The sequence below is a fragment of the Dasypus novemcinctus genome, chromosome 10 (genome assembly GCF_030445035.2).
Source record: "Dasypus novemcinctus isolate mDasNov1 chromosome 10, mDasNov1.1.hap2, whole genome shotgun sequence".
Taxonomy (NCBI): domain Eukaryota; kingdom Metazoa; phylum Chordata; class Mammalia; order Cingulata; family Dasypodidae; genus Dasypus; species Dasypus novemcinctus.
The window spans coordinates 47,262,611-47,270,153 of NC_080682.1; positions in this window are offsets into that span (position 1 = coordinate 47,262,611).

Here is a 7,543-nt window from a genome sequence, read left to right on the forward strand (position 1 = left end):
CCCTACTATCACTCCTGTCTTTATTATAGTAACTTGCTAAAAGCCACAAAGAGCAGCTAGGCTATGCTAATCCTCTGGCTCTTTCCAACCACTTCTCTTAGAGCTATGCACTTGGGCAACACATGATCAACCTTCCAGATTGTCATAAAACAGTTTTGCCAACTGCTCTGCCAAGGCATAACAAGGGTCTCCTACTTTCCAGCCTGTAATATCTGTACCCTCTCTGCATGCAGAAAAGCCACTCAGTCAAAGTCACATAGTGCAGGGTTTTATTTGTTCAGCACCCCACTGCCATTACTTTCTGTACTACTTAGGGTGAGGGAAGGCTGCTATAATAAAGGGACTCTGATTCAGTGATTCAAAGAAGACAGCGTGTTTCTCTCACATGCAATATCCATGGTGATCATTCCCGACTGGCACACCTATTCTGACACCATCCAGGAGCCTGGGGTCCTTCCATCTTGTTTCTCTGCCATCCCCCAGGCCACTGGCTTTGTCAGATTGATCACAGGTGGGTGTCAGATACATGCATGCTATGCTCCCATTTGTGGGAGGGCAAGAGAGCCTAGGGTAGGAGGCTATTACCGGATTTTGTCTAGGTTCTTGACTATGCCACAGATATGAATTTCAAGAGCACATCAGAGGAAGCGGATGTGACTCAAGTGATAGCGCTTCTGCCTACCATATGGGAGGACCTGGGTTCGATCCCTGGGGCCTCTTGGTGAAAAAGGAGAAGAAAAAGCATGCCTGCACGATAAGCCAGGGCCCGCGGGGTTCCTGCATGGTGAGCCAGTGCCCACATGAGTAGCCACACGAGTGCCTGTGTGGTGAGCCAGTGCCCCGCGCAAGTGAGTCACGCAGCAAGATGATGACGCATCGAAAGAGAGACAAGGGAGAGTCAAGGTGAAGCGCAGCAGAATCCAGGAACTGAGGTGGCACAATTGGCAGGGAACCTCTCTCCCCATCAGAGGTCTCCAGGATCGAATCCTGGTGAATGCTAGAGGAGAGAAAATCAGAATAAGAGACAACATAGACAGCAAAAACAGCAGGGTAGGAGGAGGGAATGGGAGAAAATAAATAAATAAATCTTAAAAAAAAAAAAAAAAAAAAAGAGCACATCAGGTGGCTTAGGCCAGAAATTTATTCAGAAGGGAGGGACAAGAAATGAGAGAAAATACTAGATCAGGGGTCCCAGGTAGAGAGGAAGGGGTTGAAAAGTGATAAAGTGGGCTCATTTACAGACTACAACTTCCCATTATAGATTATAAATCCCCAGGTTTACTTGTGTAGTGATCCAAGTGGCGGAGAAGGCAGCCAGAGTCAGGGTCCAGAGGTGAGAGAGCAAGAGCGCTCATTCAGGCCTTGCGCCTGGCTTTTTGAACTGATTTTTCCACTCCTTTGCTAATGGCAGAGGAGGAGTTCCAGATGTTTTCTATTTTGATTGATTACCCCACCCATCAATTTCCAATGAGGACCCAATGATAAAGTCCTTGGGGAGTATCCGGGGCTTCTTCTGGCTTCCAGAGGAAGTCTTTGTTCTAGATGGCAGGATCTTGTGTGTGTGTGGGGGGGGTGTGCTCCAGCAGCCTTCTTGGGGGCTACTGATGTCCACATGGACTCTCTGGCAGGTTCCAGATCCATCTATTGATTCCCTATCTTACTAGCCTGCTTCAGTCCCCCCTCAGAGAGTTTACACCTTTATTCTTTTAGGGATGCTGAAGGGAGATGATCTTTCTTCTGTCGCTGCTTTCTGCTGGTTAGAGCAGTAGACTCTACTGACAACATGTAAAACCCTCCTGCTATTTTATCTTGGTTGGAGGAAGATGGATCTGGCATCCTGGGTGAAGCTGGATGAAGTTTCCATATGGCGAACAAGATGTTGATTCTGGAAGCAGTAAACTTAATTAGAATTTTGAGAATATATGGCCCCACTAAGAGACACTGGACCACAGCAGTAGAAAAGGCCAGGTGCCTGCAAAGGCTGCATTTTCCTAAAGTTGATGGGAAAGAGTATTCATCCCTCAGTAGAGTAGGAAGAAGCATTGCCCTTTTTAGTTAACTTAAAGGAGATGAAAACAGACTTTTTTTCTTACACTGGCTTCACTGGAATTCAGGGTTTCATACAGTGGCTGCTCTTGGCTACACTGTGGTCATGTCGACCAGCAGCAGGCAGAACTTCCTGCTTCCTGAGAAGAGACTCCCATGGGGAGTTTGCTGGTATGTTAGAGGCTGCGCCCATTGTTCTAGGAAGAACGAAGAAGCACCTTTTAGTCGACCAATATGGCGTCCCAGAGTCCTAGTCTGACTAAAACATTCACCGCTCCACGTAGTTTGGAGATGACGCTCTGTCCCAGCGTCCTGAGAATTTCAATTTTCAGAGCCTTCCTGGCCCACAGGCGTCCCTGTGGGTGACTGAGGTCCTGGGGGGTATCTGATGCTTCCTCCAGAGAGCAGATCAATGTGCCCAAGCCAAGTCGGTGGGAGACTGAGCAGTTGCCCCAAATCAAACTGCCTGAGATGTCTGTCTCGGGATATTTGGCTGCTCTGTGAAAGGATGGGCCCAAGGAATGGGGGCCATTCAGTTTACCGACTCTGGCTCTCGGGACCTCTGACATTTCAGGGTCCGAGACTGACTGCACATTACCCAAACAGAAGTTCCTGAGTTAAATCTAAATATTTGGCTGCTCTCTGACTCCTGCCATCCTGGGAATCACAGAGGCTCTGCCGCTGGGCATTCCCAGGGTCGTTCAGGACGTGGGAGACAGGCCGAATAGATTTCAACCTGAGGCTGCCAAGCCAAATAGTGCTCCTTCCTCGAATATTGCTCCTTCTTCAGAAAAGGGGCAAAAAAGGTTCTTCCTATTCTTACAGAGGTCCTTAAAGCCATCCTAGTTTTATGACTTTACTGTCTGATAGTGTCCCAATTAAACCATTCATCAAAAGGCCATTAAGTGATTAATGATCAATTGCTCCAGCTAGCAGGCTTTGGGGCCCTGAGGCAATAGCTTCCTGGCTAGCAAAGGTATTTTCCCAGTCTCCCAGTTATTAAAGCATTCCAAAGCATTCTAACACAAACCTGTAAAGAGAAATTCAGTAGCAAGAAGTAGGAAAGTAAAAATGTGGGTAAGGGTTAATTATGCAAGGGTATCCCGGCTATGGCCGCCCTGGCGGGGGTGGGGAGGGAACTTCCCCGGCATCATCTTGGCCCTGCCCACCACCTGCCTGAAAAGGCCTGGACGCAGGAAGCCCCCAGCTCTCAGACTTGCCATCACTGCTGTGCATCCCCTAGGGGAGAGGGCAGGAGAAGGTGACAGTCGCCAGCCCTGAGGGGAGATAAAAGGGACTGAAAGAGCAGTGCCCTGAGCTCCTGTCCTGTGCCCCAGCCCTCCCGACTGGGGTCAGCTCTCACAAGCCTGGGCATGCGGCCCTGACGCAGAGAGTTCCTGTGCCCCAGCCCCTTCCCTCCCGGGATGACGTCCTGTGGGGGCTCATAGGCAAACCCGTTTAAAATAGAGAACCAGAGGAAGGCGTTAAACAGGCTGTAGGCCAAAGTCTCACTCACCAATAAGCTCCTGGACTGGCTCACCCAAATATGTCACCAGGTTTTGTCTAGGTTCTTGACTGTGCTGCAGAAATGAAATTTCAAGAGCAGGGAGGGACGAGAAATGGGAGAAAATTACAGCTCAGGGGTCCCAGGTTCCAAGTCCACCTTTTGATTCCCTGTCTTACTAGCCTGCTCCAGGGGCACACCCGCCATCCTGAGGCTGGGACCTAAGGGGAGCGCACATTTCATTGGCAAAAACTTAATCCCATGGCCGTATCTAACTATAAAAGAGCCCGGGACATGCAGTCGGGCTGCGTGCACTGGAGATGGGGAAAATCAGTGTCGGTGGGCAGTAGGCAACCTCCACCACAGGCCTGGCAGCTGAACGTGCAGACAGCCGTTCTGGGTCAGGACTGCCCTTGGACATAGGCTGAGAGTTCAGGGGTCCACGTGGGAGACCCTCACCCTCTCACCCCATATGCACACAGGCCACAACACGTTTACACCCCATCTGGAAACACAGGGCCAACGGACCGCCACACCACGGGTTCATTTGGCAAACATAGCCAATTCCCTATAGTTCTCCCTAAAATGAGGCGGGAGAGCATGCTAGCCTGGGTCGTAGACACCAAGATGGGATTAAAGGAGGAAAGAGTTCCTTACGAGAAATGTTTATGTGAAATGAAAGAGGGAGGGCACCAGGGAAGTCTGGCTGAAGGAGAATGGGAAAGAAGGGTGTCCTTCCCCCGCCACGCCGTCTAAGCAAGCATCAGCTGAGCCATCGGGAAAGCCTTGCTCCAAAGTTCATCAGCAAAGAGATTCTGTGTCTCCCAGAAATGCCCCCCAGCCACACACAGTCACTGGTGGGCACCAGCCCTTGGGAGGTATGGCTCAGTCAGAGATTTCAGATATAGCTGGATTTCAAAGCTATAGCAAATTACTCTCCCTGAAACAGAAGGCCTGAGAGGCCTGTTGTGGCCATCACAGGGGGTTACAGTGAGAATTTGGGGTTCATTTTACAGAAATTAAAAAATATATACAGGGTTGCATTCCAGCTCATGGTTGACTAGCTGTGTGGCATTGTATAAGACACTTAACCTCTCTGGTCCTCAGTTTTCCCATCAGTGAAATGCCTGGGAAAGTGATCAGGATGAAATTAGAGTACCCACAGGAGGTGCTCGCTGAAGGGTGGCCTTTTTTCTCTTTCCATTTGCCAGAGCCCAGTGAACCTAGGGGCGACCCCTGAGGGAGCATAGACAGACCTTCCCTCTCAACCCTACACCAAGCAGGCCCAGAATTGGCACACAGGGTCTGGAAGGACCAAAGGAGCTTTTAAATCATGCCAAGAAACATCCTGATAAATATCTCCCTCAGGGCCAAAGAGAAATATTTAGGAGACACTGAAAGCGGCCCCTGGGTGGCCACTTGTTACCTCTGCCTCATCTGGGCTCCGGCTTGTTTGAAAACTCCTCCAGGCTAGGACGGCGGGCTGGCCCAGATGGGAAGTGAGGGAAGGAGGCTGGGCCAGGGTGGAAATCCAGATGGCCAGGCAGTCCCCACCCCACCCAGGCACAGGCTGCTCCCCAGCTCCTGGACCCCTGCTCCTTCGGCGATTTTCTGTCTCTTCGCCCCCTCCCCACGCCTAGATTCCCCCATTCTCTCTCTCCCTCTCCCTCTCTCTCTCTCAGCCTCTCCTGGGCCCTGACTCTGCATCTCTCCATCTCTCTCCACAACCTCCTCTCGGTGACTCTCTGGTGGGCCTCTCCTCTCCACCTCTCTGGCTCCCCCGCGCCTCTCCCCGCCCCACTCAGCCCATCCTCCTCCTTGGATGCAGGCTGCCCTCCCTCTTCCTCTGTACAGGACAGAGCCCCCCCAGGGCCGCCCCGGGGCCACGGCACCCCAGACCCAGCCTGCGCTCAGTCCTCCCCCCCAGCCCTCCCTGACACCACCCCTTCCAAACTTCTTTCCGCAGTCAACCCTTAGAACTGCCAGCTACAGACAAAACTGAGAAAATGAGACAAATAGGAAGTCCCTTTTACACAAAAGAGTAAGGAATTAGCTTAATTAAGGGTGGAATATCTTGTCAATAAGGTTTTATAAAAACCATGATGGATATCCATGCATACTGCTAGTAAATAAATATTCGACTAAGTAGAAGCAATTAGAAACCATGAAAATGAAAAGTACAGTCAATTATATAGAAAGTTAAAAAAAATCATTAGATAGACTAACTAGTAGTTTGTTTATAGCTAAAGAGATAATTAGTAAATTGGAAGGAAGAACTAAGTAAATCTCCCAAAAAGTAACTCAGACAGGTAAGAAATGGAAACTATCTAAGCGATATAGAGACAAGGAGAAACCCAACAGGAGCACCAGCAAAAGAGCTAAAAAACAAACAAAAAACACCCGACTTAGTAAAAAAGCAGGTTGGAAAACAGTATCAGAGCATAAACCTATTTTATGACAGAAAATAAGTGAACACATAGAGACATAGACTCCAAAATGTTAACATACTTATCTCTGGGTTGTGGGAGTATGAGGGATTTGCTCTGCATTATGATTTCTTAGGTAATAAAAATTATAGTAACAATTGAAAAACAACCCAGAAAGAGGAGAAGGAGGCACTGCGCTTGCTCTCGCTCTCCCCTGGCTCTCCCTCGCTCTCCCTGCTCCTTTACTCAGCTGAACCCAACAGGCATTGCAGAAGTACCTGGTGGGGGCTGGCCCTGCTTGTGGCTGCGCAGGCATCAGAGTGCCTGGATGTGGTCCCACTCACCATCTAGCAAGGTGGCCAGGGGACCTGAGGAGAACTTCCAGGTGGACCTTGAGCTGGGTAGGGGCTCTCCGGGGAAAGCAGGCTACTGGCAAGGGTGTGGGGCCCAGAGGCGAAAGCCTGAAGGGTCTGGAAGCCCACCAGGAAGGCTTGCAGAAGAACTACTGCTGAGGAGGTAAGAGGTGATCTCCAAGGTAAGAGGAGACGTCCAAGCGCCAGGGACGAGGGGTCCTCCCTCCGCCTCTAGCAAGGGTCTTTGGAGAGGGAAGATAATAGGGCTGGGAGGGGAGCGAATTTTATGCTTCAGCCTCCTGCCCCCACCCCCAGGAGCTAAAACCAGCTTAGCAAGGGCAGCTGCCTGAGACCTGAATGGAAGCATCAACCTGGGGTGGCCTCACAAGCCTGAGGCCTTTGCAGTTACCAGCAGCGGGACCCCCCCACCCCCACCCCACAGAAGGGACTGCCTCAGGATCTGCCTCACCCAGGAGCTGGAAAAGGGTCCAAAGCCCCCCAGCACCCAAGGCTGTGGGCCCCTCTGGAGGACATCCTCTCAGCCCCGGGGTTCTGTTTTTATTCCTTTAATTTTCTCTTGCTTTCTTTTTCCTGCAGAGCCCAGGACTGCAAAAGATACAGTGTCTATGGCTTGTGAGTATGTTTCAATAAAATTGCTTTTTAAAAACATAAATTAAAAAAAAAAGGGTACAGTATGAGATGAAAAAGGCAGCTCAGATCCCCTGCGGGGCTGGGCAGAGAGGATGGGTATTGCTGGAGAGAAACACACACACACACCCTCACCGCCAGAGGGCACCCGAGCACAGAGACGCAGCGACTGGAGAGGGGGGAGCCGCAGGTGCAGCGTCCCTGCCCTCCTCCACATCTTTCTGAGCTACTCTCTGCCACAACCTGGCCATGGTGGTCAGCCCTGGAGCAAGCCTGGCGGGCTGGACGTGGAGGGGCTCCAGGTGTGGCAACCCACCCTGCTCAACCCCAAGTTCTTTATTACCCTGATCGCCAACACCTGCTACCAGGTGCCCCTGCTACACAGCTGAGGTAGAGGATTTGGGGTGGAGACAGGTCTGCAGAGCAGCTGGTGCAGAACATTAGAAAGGCAGACTTGGTGCGGTGGAAGGAGCGCTGACGGGGTGTCCGGCCCACTGCCCGCCCCTTCTCTCCCTGTGACCTTGCTCTGGCTGGGCCTGTTTCCTCATCTGTAAATAAAAGGTGTG